The 17285-nt window shown below is 34.0% G+C and overlaps 1 pseudogene; it reads left to right on the top strand.

The window, feature by feature from the left end:
- The window catches only part of LOC107846445, an 87461-nt pseudogene that overhangs the window by 48897 nt on the left and 21279 nt on the right, over positions 1-17285 (top strand).

The raw sequence follows: 17285 nt of genomic DNA, 5'->3' as shown, positions 1-17285 counted from the left end.
TTTTTTTTTGCTTGCTTCCTGTTTACAATTTTTAGGCTTGGGCATGTAAAGCCATTCCCCCCCGAAAGCATTTCACGGATTACCCGGATAAGGTTTCTTATCCAAGGATCCTTAGGTGGTTGGTTACAGTAGAGAGCAGCAAAAAAATATTAATAAGGCTGATCTCTTTAACCTTCGAATGATGCAGTACATCTTCTATCAACTAAAATAATTTGCCTCAAAGAAAGATATTGAAATAGATGTTTCATCTATTACAAAAGATTACCCGTCAACTGTAACTGGTGTAACAGATGGGTAATTTATTGCAACAGACGATCCATATTTTGCAACAGATTAACCATATGTTGCTCTGTTCTCTGAACCCTCTCAACAGATTACCCATCTACTATAAATTATGTAATAGATGGGTTTTCTGATGCAATATATTATCAATCTATTTCAACATACAGATCAGCTGTTGCGGTAGCTAGATCGTCTGTTGCATAAGTTGGCTATGTTAACATAGCCCGAGCCCCATGTAACCCAACTGAATGAAAATTATTATTAGATGATTTAAATTCCTCTTATTATTTTTTATAGGTTATGCATCCTTGGATCGTGCCTACCATTGATGAGCTGGGGATGACTTCTTTTCTTACTTTAGGTCTTGTTGATACAAAAGAAGACCCAACAGTGGAGTTAATAAAGAAGGAATTGAATGGAGCAACATCCATAAGAAGAGCAGTTAGGCAAGGTCAGTCTAATGTTGAAGCTCTTCACGACCAAACTCAAACTGTAATAAATCCGGGTGCTTCTTCTGGGGGTGTTGCTAGTGGAGTTGTTTGTGATGGTGGCAGCCATCCTGCTGCTGCTTCTGCTGCCAATCGTGATTATGAGCATGTTGGTGCTCAGCAAAAAATAAATATGTTTGAAAATACCCCTTGCACAGGTCCTCCCTCTCACCCCTACATCGGTCCATCCCACCCTTACTATGGTCCCTCTCACCCCTCCTCACCCTCATGTTCTTATTGCAAATATAAAGTGTACAGGACAGAGAGGATAAACTCCTCAACAAGCTAGAGGCTATTGCTGAAGCTGCGAGGAGTTAAAATCTAGGAGGGATATCATACCATCCAATGAGGTGAGGGAGCCATGCACTCCTACAGTGGAGGTTAGGAGGAAGAGAAGAAAAATTAGACAAATTCTCTCCGTTCTGAAATAAGCAAAAATTGCAACTCCCTCCACTTCAATAGTTGTTGAAGTTCAGGGGCCACCAAAGAAAGTGGACATATTTGCGGTGCTTGGCAATGAGAAGAAGAAGGAACTGGAAGAATTCATCAAGATGAAGGTTCAAAAAGAATACACCATATATTCATTTGCCGCCAAAGACTTCTCGAATATGACAAATATGTGCATATGGTATGAGGACAAGGTAAGTTTACTTTTGCTAACCTACCCTTCCAATCTACTCCATGAAAAAGAATCTACGCAGCAGATGTGTAATCTATTGCGAGAACTTGGTATTCTGTTGCAACATAATACACATCTGTTGCATAAGTTGCGTTGGCTTGGTAATCTATGAACTGATTCAGAGAACCCTCTGCATCGAATTCTTTCGACTGTGTTTTTATTCTTTACAATTAGTAACCTATTTAAAAATTATCTTCTTATACCACAGTATGTTGATGAAATTCTCTGCCTCATGAGGGGTAGGCAATTAGCATACCCGGATGCTTATAATGCTGCTGATAGGATAATGGACCTCAACTTCTACAATAATTTCAAGGATAGGTACGCTAAACTCTGTAAGATAGCTGATTTTGGTGGCTCAAGATTTGATCAGTTAGTTTCTATGTTCCAATAGGATGAAGAAGCGATTAAATATGTTAGAGAAAAGAGGTCATATCCACACGACAAAAACTGGACCAAGGCAAAGAGAATCCTTGCAGTCATGAATGTGGATGTCACCCATTTTTTCACTATTGAGATACTACTATACGAGGAAAAGATTAAAGTTTATGACTGCAACTTACCTGTGTTCAGTGAGAAGATGTTTTTAAACCACATGTAGCCACTCTTGAAGTTGTTACCCAAGTTATTGACCAGAGTAAGCTGAAGGATCATTTGCCGGCTGAAATCTTGGCGAATGAATTATGGGTTTTTAAAGGTTAAAATAAGAATATCCAGCTCCCAAAAAATACAATCGTTGCAACATGCGGGCCATACTCGCTTGCATACATCGAGTGTTTGCTGACCGACACATAAATGACCGGTGTGTACGACACCATTGTGGGAAAGATGCAATGGGTCTGGGCATATGGGGTACTAACTAAATTGTTAGAGCCCGTGTATAAAAAAAACATGTACAAAGACAGAGACAAACACGATAACAAATTTTCATTTCAAGCCAGTTCACTATATATGTAGGGGCAATAATTGTTATGTCTGGCAAAGTTGAATTTTTATAATGCAACAGATTTTATATCTGTTGTAACAGATATAGTACCTATTGTGACAGATTGATTATCTATTAGAATAGGTTAGTCATCTGTTGCGTTATACAGATATTCCCCGTTTGTCTGTCACAACATATTTACGATCTGTTGCAACATATAACTTATCTGTTGCAATTGATCGGTAATCTGTTGGAGAAAATAAAAAAAGTAGGAAGACCTATTATATAATTTCCCGCAGATGACCTACGTGTTGCATCTCATATTGCAACATATGTCTAAATTTGTCTGATAAGATATGTCATCTGTTGCAGCAAATATATTATCTGTTGCGATATTTGAATCTAGTACTCCATTTCAATTAACATGTTCAAAACTTAGAGTTAATTATATTCATAGACAGAATAAAATAAATCGAAGCCTTCAGAAATTACATGAAATAACTCAACAAATAAATGAAATGTAAAATAAATCATTATGGGTACAAACGATCTACTCAATAAATAAATCAACAAGTTAAACCAAGGAGGATAGGTTATTACATTGACGGAATCAAGCTATAAAGATCTAATCAATATGGACAAGTTGTTCTTCATCCAGTGCTATGAAATTCAATTTTGGTCGTCGTGGATCTTTAACGTCGGTTCCGTACGCCTTCTAAGCTTTTGCTTCTCCATATTTCCATAAAAGAGCAGCATATCTTTTGCGGAGTAATCCGGCATCAAGTCCATCATTTGGTACTTGTAATCCATCGCTCAAATACTCTGCATAGGTGGTAACAAAAGGACCACAATCCCTGCGTTATAAAAATAGTTAATCCATTTCTTGCAGATCATGCAAGCATTGTGAAATGAAACTAAATCATGACACTTAAACTTACAGGCTACCAATGATTTGTTAAACGATTCCGTCAATATATTATACATCAAATGGATTAGCCATTTTATCCCGGTATGCTTCGATCGTCGACCAATCAGTACGAACCTTTTGATCTAAAAAGGCACTCATATAAAGATAAGTAGGCAAAATTTTGACCAGCTTTTGTATCTCAGACAACGGCCCGAATGTCTCCTTCGCGACATCGAGTCATAAACTAGGATGTGCCTCTCTTTTAGAACTACGAAAAGCAACACCCAATGGAATTCATCACCACAATTGATTGGGATATACACTTCGTCAACCAAATACCAAGGTAAGCCAGCCGGAATGCTAAAACCTTTGATGATGTTGATTAAACATTCCTTATTTTGGAAAACTTTCAGCTGCTGTTGACAATACCTATCATAGGCATTATTAATGTAAACTTTGTACAAAAAATTGCCTGTTGTGTATCTGTATTGTTCTTGTTTTGCAACTTGACCTTCTTTCAAAGGTAGTAAAAAATAACATCGATGTGCTGCACATATTATCAAACATTTCATATTATATGATGAAAAATTAATACGCAGATGCAATTAAATAAAGTATTAATTAATAGTAAAATGTATGGCATTTAAACCTCATCATTCCAGCAAGTTTGGGGCTGTGACATCAAATAGAACCAATTCTTCATTTCGGGATGTGCAACAATAAAGTCGAACATATCAAAACCAAGACTCGATTCATTCACTTTGTAGCGCTCGCCATTTTATTTTCTACATGATGATTTATATGTGTTAATGTCAGGTTCTTACAACAAGAATTCTATAAACCAATATCCATAAAATTAATTTATGTACCTGCCGGCATGATGCTTTAACAACCCATCGACAATCCATCCTGAATAGTTGTTGATGAACTGTGTTAGATTTTTTGGAGCCTCGTCCGAGATGTTGAACCTTTCAAATGGGTAATTCTTCCGTTCTCCCAAACTGACAGGCTTCACTTTTTTTTTATTTTTGAAAGCAGTTGATGGATTATCAATTGTCATATTATGCTCTTCGGCAGTAGCTGAGACATCCACCTGGAAAGCTATAATTGTCAATGCTAAGTAGAGATATACAACAGATTTTCCATCTGTTGCAATAGATGAGTCTTATTTTATATAAGATGGATTATCTGTTAGGACAAATTCGAACAGGTAAAGTAGAGAAGTACGATTATTTCGAACAGATGACTCATCTGTTGTAGCATAAGACTCATCTGTTGAAACAGATAACGAATCTGATACAACAGGTTAGACAACAATTACAACAGATGTATATATCTATTTGATAATTTTTAGCAGATGTATCATCTGTTGAAACAGATATGTGCCTATTTGTTTTCTGGAACATATGATGTACATTCACCTTCTTCAGCTGATGCTGCTCTTCTGTGGCCCTTGCAAACTGAACATCGGTGCAAGACAAAGATAGAGGCATTGCAATCTTGCTTTTTTTGATGATTGATGATGCTTTGGAAGTGTCTTTCCTTCCCCTCTTAGCCGCCTTGATCTCTAGTGGAGTGTCTGGATATGAAATCCTCTTTGATGGAATGACACCTCTCTTAGATTTTATTTTCTTTACAGAAGTAGTTAGTGCATTAATAGCATTAATCACTCCACCGTGTTTTACCTTGCAATCTTGACATTTGTATGAAGAACATTCGCTAGATGCGATAAAATCTGGAGAAAAATCTGTACAACCATTATGATCATAATCATAATGGCTGTTGTTTCAAAAACTGTAAGAGGAGCATTATTAGCCCCACCCTCTAAAATTATTTTTCTTGTGATGGTTGTTGCTTTAAGTAATTCTATTTTTATTCCATCAACGACCTTAGGGACCGATAAAATTTGCATAGATTGTAAAGTAAGAAAAAATGGCATCTTCAACTCTCGGTTGGTCGGAACAAGCCACGGATGGACAATCTAATGGACAATCTAAAATAAATCGGTACATATATTAAGAATGATGATGAAATTATTTAATCATTAATTAAAACAAAAACTTAATTAGAATTGGACTTACTGCTTCCTTGGGGGGATTGAAAAGATCAAGAAATTTTGCATTTTTATCAATTTTGGCCGACAACCATCTCAAAATTCTTAGACAGGAAACTTCTTCCTGGTAGTTCACTTGTTGTCTCAAATAAGGAATGGCTTCAAACGCCCAAGCCTACATCATAACGCCAATAAATCAAAAGCATTATTGAATAAAAAAATGATGAATCATATCATGATAAAAGAAATATTTACCATGAGGCCCATGAAAAACCATATAAGTTGACTGTTTTTGGCATTAACGGAGTCAACAAATATTCGACAGTTATTTTGAAGCTTTCATAACCCTAAGGATAGCTATTAAATTCCTCAAGATCCTCGGAGATATTTATTAAACCGAGGCTTATGTTATTGTTAATCGCTCACCCCAAGAACATTATGTACAAACCAAATCAAGCACAATGATTGCTTGTGCTTCTTTGAAAGTCCTTTACCTTTCAACGCTTCAATCATATTTTTATTTTTGTAGCTTGGACCAACAATGGACACAGGTCATCACGATCACTCGACTTACCTTTTCCTTTTTAGGGTGTGCGGAGTGCTTTTTTTTTTATCAGAGTAGGTATAACTTGAGAAGGAGAAGGGGGATAACATTTTAGTTCGCTAACTATGGCAAACTCCTCCCAACCAAAACAAATAGGCATGCCACAGTGATTTATCCACACCTCATCCATCTTATCTTTGTTTTCATACATAAACTTGCGCTTGAGAAGATCATATACCATTTTCATCTGAAAATGAGCATTGTTGTCCTTCGGTAAATCAAGATATTTCCCCAAGCAGCTTTCCCTGAAATAAGAATCTAATTTTTATTCTTGAAGTATTTTTTTGAAGGCATAGAAAGATTTTTCCATGACTGACTTAACCACGAGATCACCCGTTAAATCAGTGGCATCATTGCACTGTATTCTCACAGGATAACGATCAATGCTGAAGGTTTTGACCAACTCTTCGGCGGAAGGGATATTAGCATTTGGATCATCTCTTTTAAAAGATTCCTCCTCCCCGTGTTCATTATCTTCTGCTCCTGATTGAGATAACGTTTGTAAAGCAAGCTCATAGAGTGGTGGATGTAGCTGAGCTGCTGCACTCATTCCTTTACTTGGACTTGATTCGATTTATTTTCTTTTGGGAGCCATGTTATCTTAAATTAACAGGATCATAATATAAATTATAATTGATTAATGCATAGCAGTAATATAACAGTTCTAACAGACAACTAATCTATTGCACCAGGTATGTTATCTGTTATAACATATAACCGATCTATTGTAATAAATGAGTAATCTGCGGGAACCATAAAAATAACACTATCTATTGTACCTGGTATTTTATCTGATGCAACACATAACTGACCCATTGCAACGGATGAGTAATCTATTAGAAATCATAAAAATAGATCACTAATCTGTTGCACCAGGTATTTTATCTGTTACAACATATAACCGACCTGTTGTAATGGATGAGTAAATCGTTGGAAATAATAAAAACAAATCACTAATCTGCTGTACCACGTATGTTATCTATTGCAACAGATAACCGGCCTGTTAAAACGGATGAGTAAACCATTGGAAAGAATAAAAACAGTCCTAATCTGTTGCAAAATAAAGAGTAAACCATTGGAAAGAATAAAAATAGATCACTAATCAGTTATCTGTTGGATCAATATTGTTTAGATTTCTTCCAAACAGAAGAGTCGTCTGTCGCAACAGATGAATGATCTGTTAGATTGTTCACCTATTACATCAGGTTTTCATAGTTGCATAAGATTTTTCATCTGTTGCATCAAATTTTCATCTGTTGCATTATATGTTTCATCTATTACATCAGATGTTTCAACTGTTGCAATACCATTTCTACCAATACAAACAATAAATCAACCCAGCAACATCAACACATCACACACACATATACACTAAGAACATCAACTGTGACCAAAAATCCCCAACAAATTTGAATCAACAGTACGATAATAAGAAAAAGAAATGCCGAAATGCCTGAAATTAGGGTTTTATTCAGTCCACAATTCATTAACAGAAGAGTAGTTGACTCAAGTTCCTCTGTTTCTTTATAATTTTTTACCTATGAAAAAGAAAATGGGAGAATGAAAAACTCGAAGTTGTTGTCGTCGGAGAAGTATTCACGTCGATTAACGGTTGAAAGTCAAAAAGGAACTCGCCCGACTATTTGTCACCGAAGGTTGAAGGGAGAAATTTTACAGAACTGTTGGTTGAGAGAAAGTTGAGAGAAGCTGGAGAGAGAGGAGAGAGTGGTTGATTTGGATTAAAGAGGGGTGTGGGTTGGGTTGGTTTGTATTTTTGAAAAGATTAGAAAGTTTTGAAAATATTAATCTAGTCCACAATTAACTTAATCAAGTATTCTAATGATGTTTGACCCTGTCTGTTGGTCAATGTCACCAATCCTTCATTCTAGACTTAAAAGACACCTTTCCTTCAATTTTCTCTAGAAAGTTACAATTTACGGTGGGTATATCTTTTAATAAGTTGTAGCATACCTATTTTCAAAAAAATATTTATTTATTTTTTAATCAAATGTATGAATACATTTTTTTACCCATGTTTTAAATATTCATTAGAATTACTTTGCAAAATATTTTATTTATATGTATGGTTATAATTTATTATTTGATAATTATATTATATATTTAATTATACAGACACTTCATAGGAGGTATAAGTGTAAAATTATCAACGTACACACACACACACACATATATATATACATACATATATATATATATATAAAGAGAGAGAGAGAGAGAAGAAAAAACTCTCCCGCCCTATCACCCACCCCCGCCTCTCATTTGTTAAAATAATTATTTATATTTATATTTATATTTATATTTGGGACCTATCAAAATAATTTAAAAAATGGCAATTCTATATATTATTAGAAAAAATTGATCAAAAATTATGTTCGATAATATAAAACAATTTATGTCTGAATATTTCAATAATCAACAATCAAAAAAACAATATTCAAAACTCACCCACCCTCTCAATAATCAAGAAAATAATATTCAATAATATAAAAAAATTGATCAAAATAATTTGTACATATTAAAATAATTTGTTTAATTTTTGAAATAAATCTTGAATTTGTAAATCATTTTTTTGTGTGAAATCATTTTTTTTGGGAGAGAGAGAAGGGGTTGCGTGTGTGTGTGTGTGTGTGTGTGTGTGTGTGTTGGGTGAGGGTGGGCGACAGAAGGAATAACTGGTGTGGGGTATGAGGATGGGGGAAAAGGGTGGGGAGCTAGTAAGGGTAGAGGATGGGGAAAATGGGCTGGTGCGGGTTGGGGACTGGAGAGAAGGCTGGTATAGGGTGGGGGAAATGGGGACATGGGCTGGTGTAGGGTGGATGTAACGATCCGAAATATCCTCCTGGGATGTCACACGGTGCTTAAGGCTACAGGTAGCCCCAATCTAACCCTTTGAGCCAATTACTACATATAATAACTCAATTCGAGATGAAATAAACAAAACACTGTCACTGTCGTATCAAATGATAGAAAATACGAAGAAAATACTCGGTCCAAACGACCACAAAATTAGAAATCTCAACATACTAACAATCTGATAACTAGTCTGACAAAACCTCTACAACTCAAGTCTACTAGCGAGCCATTGGGACAGGTACCCAACTGACTCAAACTGAACTGAAAGTAATAATATGTCTACTAAAACACTGAAATGTCTGAAGATAGGTCCTCGAACCATGAGGACTCACCACTGTAGAGATATAGACAAAGGTAGTCGAAAATCACTGACGAGGCTGTGACTGAGCACCTGAACCTACATTATAAGATAATGTAGCACATAGACGTATATGTGGATCAGCATTGGGAATATACTGAGTATATGGGGGTGTATGCATTTACAAAAAACAATATCCATAATCTTTAATCAAATCATGCATGGAAATAGGAATGACTGACATAGATTGAATACGTCTACAATATAAAGCTCATAAATCATGTAGAATGAAACATGTAACACAAATCTTGTGAGTCATTATACTTTAGCTTTAAAATCTGAACTCTTCTCTCATTCTCATTACTCGAAGACTAAAGAAAGCTTTAAACAATACTTTGAAACTCATGCATATATCTCATGGAGAGTAAAACTTCTTTAATGCTCAAGAACTTAGAACTCTTTTAAACTCAAGACACTTGAAACTCGAAATTCTATAACTCTTACTAGTAGAGAAAACTACTTTCTTCTTGGGAAAATTTTACTTCAAGAAACTTTTTGAAAAATCTTACTATTAGGGAAAATCACTTATCTCAAAGCTTTAGGGAAAATATTCTATCTCTAGGGAGGTTCTCTTAACCGACATAAACCATGTGAGCTACATGGAGTCCAATGTCTTGTCCTCCTATGGAAGAAACCTCACGTTGGGGAGAGGCGTCATACTCTTGTCAGGGAGTATAACCTTAGCTCAGTGATCACTTATCTTCGCCTCAGGCCGATAAATCTCAATCCTACGGTGGCACGTAGTTCTGGGGTATAAAATCGTAGAAACTTACCCTACTCAATGCTAAATACTACTCCCTTTAGTTAGCTACGCTCATCTCATGAAAATCCACTTTAAAAATAATCTTGTGGTTCATAAAGAACCCAACTATAAAATCTAGAATCTCATGTAGTAAAGTGGATTTCAAAGCTACTGTGACCATTAAGGTCAAAACTTTCTCAATAATCTCAAAGTCCTCAAATCATGGGTGCTTATAGCACAAAAGTTCATGAAATTGCAAATCTCAGGTAGGGCTTAATGACCCATAATCAAATCTCAAGTTAAGACTTATCAAAATGCATACTAGATATCATATGGACTCATAAATCTTATAGAAATCTGAAATTTACAGCAATTTGTCTCAAAATCTCAACGTACTCATATACTTCAATTTCTAGAGCATTGCAACCATTAAATTCTCAAGGAATAACAATATAAGGTATAAACCCAGCTTCAATTTCTTAAGAATATATATAAAATCATGCTATTTGATTTTTAATTCATGGGAAACATCAAAAGCTTGCAACCAATAACAATGGATGAAAAAACCTAATTCAATTTCATGTAAAATCTCATAAATTGCAGAAAATTTATAGTTTAAAATAAGTCTTTGGGCACAAGGGTGAAAGGATTACCCTTGTTCAAAACCCACATACCTTAGATTATGAAACTAAATGAACAAGCTTGTTTGAAACTCTTCTTCTTACTCTTTGAGAGAGGGTTCTTGAAGCCTTGGACTTGAGGAACTCGAATCTCAACTCAATTTGTAGAATCTATGGCGAGTTCTTAAATTTCTTGGAGAAGGTTTTTGGATTTGCTCTTGAGGGAGAAACCCTAGCTCTTGGATGTTTTGAAAGATAATGAGGCTATCTGCTTCGTTTTGAACATATTGGGGTATTAAAAAGGAAAAGACCCAAAAGATACTTTTAAAAACGACTTAAAAATACTGAACGAGATTTGTAACGGTCCGTCGCTATTCTGACGGTCTGTCGAATCATCCATCGCACGTTGGTCAGAAAAAGGCCACACTGCCTTAGTTGCGACGGTCCGTCGCTAGCTTGACGGTCCTTCGTCTTGGCCATCGCACTTGGGCCAGAAGAGGGAGTCACTGCCTTAGTTGCGATGGTCCGGGTGATGGTCCGTCGCAAACTCAATGGTCTGTCAACCTGTCCGTCGCACCTGGGCGGTTCCGACAACTCTCAATAAAACGACCATAACTTCTCACCCCATACCGGATTTGGATGAAATTGGTATCATTGGAAAGATAATTCAATTTTCTACATGAAAAAAATTTGATATTAGAGAAATTCTATACGGTTTAAAATATTTTTCACTTGGGAAGTCAGCCCTTACTCTTTTTAAAGATCAAACTCGACTTAAAGAAAAATTTTAGGTAATGCAGTGGAGGGGATGGAGGAGAGGGGCGGGGAATGGCTGGTGTAGGGTAGGGGTAAGGAAGGGAAAAGAGGGGCTAGTGCGAGGTGGGGTGGGGTGAGGGTGGGGACAGGGGGAGAGGTCAAATGAAGAAGAAACTGAATTATTTTTCATTTTTTAATTTACAATTTTTTTTAAAAAATATTCTAATGTCAAAAATTTAGACTTCACTCGCATGCTGTAGAACACACGTTTTTTTCAAATCATTAATTTAATGCAACATATGCAAAAAAGAATTTAAAATATTCATTTTTAATGGGTTAAAGGATCCAGATAATGAAAATGTAAGTAGAAGTGTCTACTTTACAAATCAGGACAAGTAAAAATGTCTACCAAACCATTTCGCCTTTTAAGAAATTCGCATTTATAAACGATAGCTCCTTTTTAGGAACTTTAGAAGTGTGACAGAAGTGTGAAAACAATTATAAAATAAGGGGTGAATGAATGTTGTATTTTATTGATTGCAAAATGATCCAAAATTTATAATTTACATGAACGACAAATCTACAAATTTTGCATCATTTTTTCCAACTCATTCATGTTAATATTAACGAAAATTGTCATAGGACAGTCAAAATCAATGGGGACAAAACCATGCATTGAACTTGATTGTGCTGAGTTCTCCCTTGAAGTCATAATTTCTTCAAGATTCTGTTCGTCTTTCGGCTCTATCTCTATTCCTTGATTTCTTCGTTTCGCTCTAATCCAATCTCTGAGGCAAACTAGAACATTTATAGCATTGCTCCTCAATGAGTGTCGGTTGTCCCCAAGATGTTGTCGTCCTTGACTAAGATAATACTCAAGATCTTCCCGAGAAGTTGCTGTGTAAGTTCCCGGCTCAATGCTGTTTCAAACATTTATCACAAAAGTAATCAGGAAAATCACTATGTGCTGCTTTTTCAGAAGACGATGGCTCCTTAGGAGCATGAGGGTTGACAATTGGAGTGATATTTGTCGGTACAACTATATCAAGTAAATCGGTATAATGGTTATATAATTTTTCTAAGCAAATGCTCACACCACCCATAGCCGTAAACAAATCTGGTTGTTCTTGTTCTTCATCATCAGAATCATTGTTAGTATCTATCTCTAAGTTAGAATAAATACGAGTACTAAAGTGGCACATAGTAGTAAGTTTCATACATGAATTTAGTATAGCACCAACCAAGTAAATAGGGGGAATCGGGAAAAAATATTTTTAAAATTTAGTAAACGTAGCACTAACAACTTATTTGTAACCTTCTTTATTCTTAAATTTTTTGAGCAAACCAGAAATATCGGCTAAATATACTAAAATATTACAAACAGTAGGATAATAAGCATCGAAAAATTCAACCGTAGCTATATAAAAATATTTCAAAAACTTAACGAGATCATCAATTGCAGCCCAATCAGAATCATTTAGCATACATTCAGCCAAATTAGAAAAAAGAACCACAAAATTGGTTAAAAGTCAATGTAATAGAAATTTTATAAGCAAGACAAGTTTTTAAATAATCATACGTAGCATTCCATCTAGTATCACATTTTTCAGCCATAAATATCGGCGTAAGTCCATTTTGTTCACATTTAACTTTAAATTCTCTAATTTTTTTTTCGATTATTTCCTTGAATAAAGCTAACAGCAATCTGAATTTTTTCAATATAAAACTCAAAAAACTCAAGATCATCTCTTATAATTAAATTATATATATGACAAGTACACCTAACATGGAATATTTCAGGTAACGATGGAGAGAGAGCATTTTTTAACTTTTCAATAGAACTTTTGTTGTTAGAAGCATTATCAAAAGAAATACATATAACTTTTCTTTCAATACCATAAAATTTTGCAACTTTACTAATAGATTCAGAAATAAATTCTCCAGTATGTCTACGATCTTCATCATACGAAAAACCTAGAATACGTTTTTGCATAGCAAAATTATTATCTATCCAGTGACAAGTAATGGTTACATAATCATTTCTATTAACATCACGACCAAGATCAGAAGTTAGAGTCATCCTACATTGAATATTTTTTAACAATGTAGATAAATAATAAACATATTGTGAATGAAGTCCAAAAAATATCGGTCCGACAAGTACTTCTAGGAATACCATTAAACATAAGATTATAAATTTCTTGAATATAATGAATAAAAGCATCCAAGGAAGGAAAAGTGAAAGACAAACAAGCCACAGTTACCATTTTTGCTATTCTTCCCGGTCCCTTAATTTATTATAATTTTTAATTACCTAACCGGTTGCTGGGTCCATTTTAGTTTGTGTTGTCCCACCAACAGCCTCACCACCTTGTGCAATAAATAACTCTATTTGATGATTATCTCTTATATATCTCATTTACGTACCCGTACTCCGTTGATTGCCTCCTCTTTTATGCTCATATACTTGTTGACAAATATTGCATTGCACCTTAGTTTCTCCTTCTATACGTGTAAAAAATTTTCATGCAATACTAGTTGGTCTAAGAGCTCTTGGGGCACGGGGAGGACGAGAATGACGATTAACCGATTCAGATCTAACATTAACATTTTATACTACGGGTGTCTTACCAATATTTTCATCATCTTCATCTAAATTAACCGCATCTACTTCATTTTCTTCTTATATACCTTAGTTTTTCTGAGCTTCTAAATAATTTATATCGTGAGCACCTACACCTACTTCTTCCTCAAAAGGTTGACTAAGCGGTACCGGAGGCACACGGTTATATCTACTACTTGAACTACCTCTAGCGTAGTAATTCACTTTTTACTACCACTACCACTTCCGCAACAAATTTTTTTGACACTTTTACCAAGGTTTCTTAATTTATCCATAATATAAATCAAACTAAAAAAAAATTCAAATTTCACAAAAATAATAAAATTAAATATTCAACAATTAATACACTAATTAAAAGTAAGAGATGGAATGACAATACCAAATTTTAGAAGTATCCGAAAGCTGCGACTTTAGAAACTTCCACTCATACTTTGTAATCGCAAAATTAAATAATAAAATTGAGCACTTTAGGAGATATATAGAATATTTGAGAGAGAATGAGATTTGAGAGAATGAAAATCGTGTGAAAAATGATTTGAAAGTGTAGGATATTTATAGAATTTTTTTTGGATTTTAAATCAATTTTTTTTCTTTTAAGGACATTGGGCCAACTAGCCATTTGAGGCTCCAATAATAGGGTGAATCTAAAAAATAGACCAAAATTAGAGTGACTTTAAATTTTAGCCCCCAATAAAAAACTTTCTTAAAATAGCCTTTACGTATTAACTAATATTCTTTTGGACAAAATTACCCCTGATCAATGAAGTAAATTACATAAATGATCCTCATAATGGATAACAACTCCATATTTATATCTTTCAACTTTTATTTTTTTTCTCTTTTTGATTTTGCTTTGATTTTTATTTTTTATTTTCTCTTTTTATTTTTAATTTTCTCAACCCTTTCTTTTTTCTTTTTTCCTCTCAACTTCTTTTTTTCTTTTTTATTTTATGTTATTTTTATTTTTTATTTTTTATTTTCTCTTTTTTTGTTCTTTTTATTTTTTATCAACCCCTTACTTTTTTTTCTTTACACTTTTCAACGTGTACTTTTATTTTTAAAAAAAACTTTTTTTTATTTTTCTTTGATTTTTTTCTTTTTAAAATTTTCTCAACCTTTATTTTTATTTAATCTTTTTTTTTATTTGTATCTATATTTATTTTTTTCCCTATTCTCTCTCAACTTCTACATTTTCTTTGATTATTAATTTTTTAATATTTTTCTTCATTTTCTTCTTTTTTCGCAATTTTTATTATTTTTGTTATTTTCTTATATTTCTTCCATTCAAGTTACATCTGAGTTGACACTATCACATTATAAAGGCAATACTTACGACTTTCGAACAATAACCTACGTTTCATGGGCAAGAGTTGACACTACTACATTGTAGAGGCAAGACTTATGACTCGCAAACAACAAGCTATGTTTCATGGGCAAGAGTAAACACTAACATATTGTATTTTAATTTATGAGATGTTTTATAACTCTTACTTTATAGGAAAGACTTAGCTCAGGGACTTTCAAACAATAAATTATACCCCACGGGTAAGAGTTGACTTTACACATTATGCTTTTATTTATGAGATGTTCTACAACTATTGTCTTAGAGGCAAGACTTAGCTCAAGGAATTTCAAACAACAAGTTATGTTTCAAGGATAAGAGTCGATACTACCACATTGTATTTTGATTTATGAGATGTTCTATAACTATTGTCTTAGAGGCAAGACTTAGCTCAGGGACTTTCAAACAACAAATTATGCCCCACGGATAAGATTTGACTCTAACACGTTATGTTTTTATTTATAAGATGTTCTACAACTATTGCCTTAGAGGCACGACTTAACTCAAAGACTTTCAAATAGCAAATTATGCCCCACGGGCAAGAGTTGACTCTACCACGTTATATTTTTATTTATGAGATGTTCTACAACTATTGTCTTAGAGGCAAGATTTAGCTCAAGGACTTTTGAACAACAAATTATGCCCTATGGGTAAGAGTTAAATCTACCACGTTATATTTTCATTTATGAGATGTTCTACAACTATTGCCTTAGAGGCAAGACTTGGCTCAAGGACTTTCAAACTATAAATTATGCCCCACGGGCAAGAGTTGACTTTACCATGTTATGTTTTTATTTATGAGATGTTCTACAACTACTGCCTTAGAGGCAAGACTTAATTAGCTCAAGGACTTTCAAATTACAAATTATGCCCTATAGGCAAGAGTTGACTCTACCACGTTATGTTTTCATTTATAAGATGTTCTACAACTATTGCCTTATAGGTAAGACTTAGCCCAAGGACTTTCAAACTACAAATTATGCCCCACGAGCAAGAGTTGACACTACCACGTTATGTTTTTATTTATGAGATGTTCTACAACTCTTGTCTTAGATGCAAAACTTAATTAGCTCAAGGAGTTTCAAACTACAAATTATGCCCCATGGACAAGAGTTGACTCTACCACGTTATATTTTTATTTATAAGATGTTCTACAACTATTGCCTTAGGGGCAAGACTTAGCTTAAAGACTTTCAAATTATAAATTATGCCCCACGGGCAAGAGTTGACACTACCACGTCATGTCTTCATTTATGAGATGTTCTACAACTCTTGCCTTAGAGGCAAGACTTAGCTCAAAGACTTTCAAACTACAAATTATACCCCACGGGCAAGAGTTGACACTACTACGTTATGTCTTCATTTATGGAATGTTCTACAACTCTTGCCTTAGAGGCAAAACTTAGCTCAAGGACTTTCAAATAATAAACTATACTCCACGGGTAAGAGTTGACACTACCACATTATGCCTTTATTATGAGATACTCTACAACTCTCGCCTTTGAGACACGACTTATCTCAAGAATTTTCAAAGAACTTCGTAACAATAATTCATGTCCTTAAATTTACTTTGATGTCAAAAAAAGAAGATACCTTTGCGGATTATCCAGTTTTTTGTTTCTTAGTAAAATATAATAGAAGTTGAGAAAAAAAATAAAAAAACGATCAAACAAAATAGAGAAATAAAAAAAAAGATTGAGAAAAAAAAGGAAAGAAAAAACTAAAGATCAAGAAAAAAGCGAAGAATTAAAAAAATTGAGAAAAATAAAAATGAGAGAAAAAATAAAAATAAAGTTTGATAAAAATGAGGGGAAAAAGAGAATTGAAAAAAGAAAAAAAGATCAAACAAAATAGAAAAATTAAAAAAAAAATAGTGAGAAAAAAAGGCAAGAAAAAAATAAAGATTAATAAAAAAAATGAAGAATTAAAAAAATGAGAGAAAAAATAAAGTTTGAGAAAAATGAGGGAAAAAAGAGAACTGATAAAAACAAAAAATAAAAGAAAATAAAGGTTAAAGCCAAAAAAATTAAAA

The sequence above is a fragment of the Capsicum annuum genome, chromosome 11 (assembly GCF_002878395.1).
Source record: "Capsicum annuum cultivar UCD-10X-F1 chromosome 11, UCD10Xv1.1, whole genome shotgun sequence".
Classification (NCBI taxonomy): Eukaryota; Viridiplantae; Streptophyta; class Magnoliopsida; order Solanales; family Solanaceae; genus Capsicum; species Capsicum annuum.
This window is presented reverse-complemented; position numbering and strand designations above follow the sequence as displayed.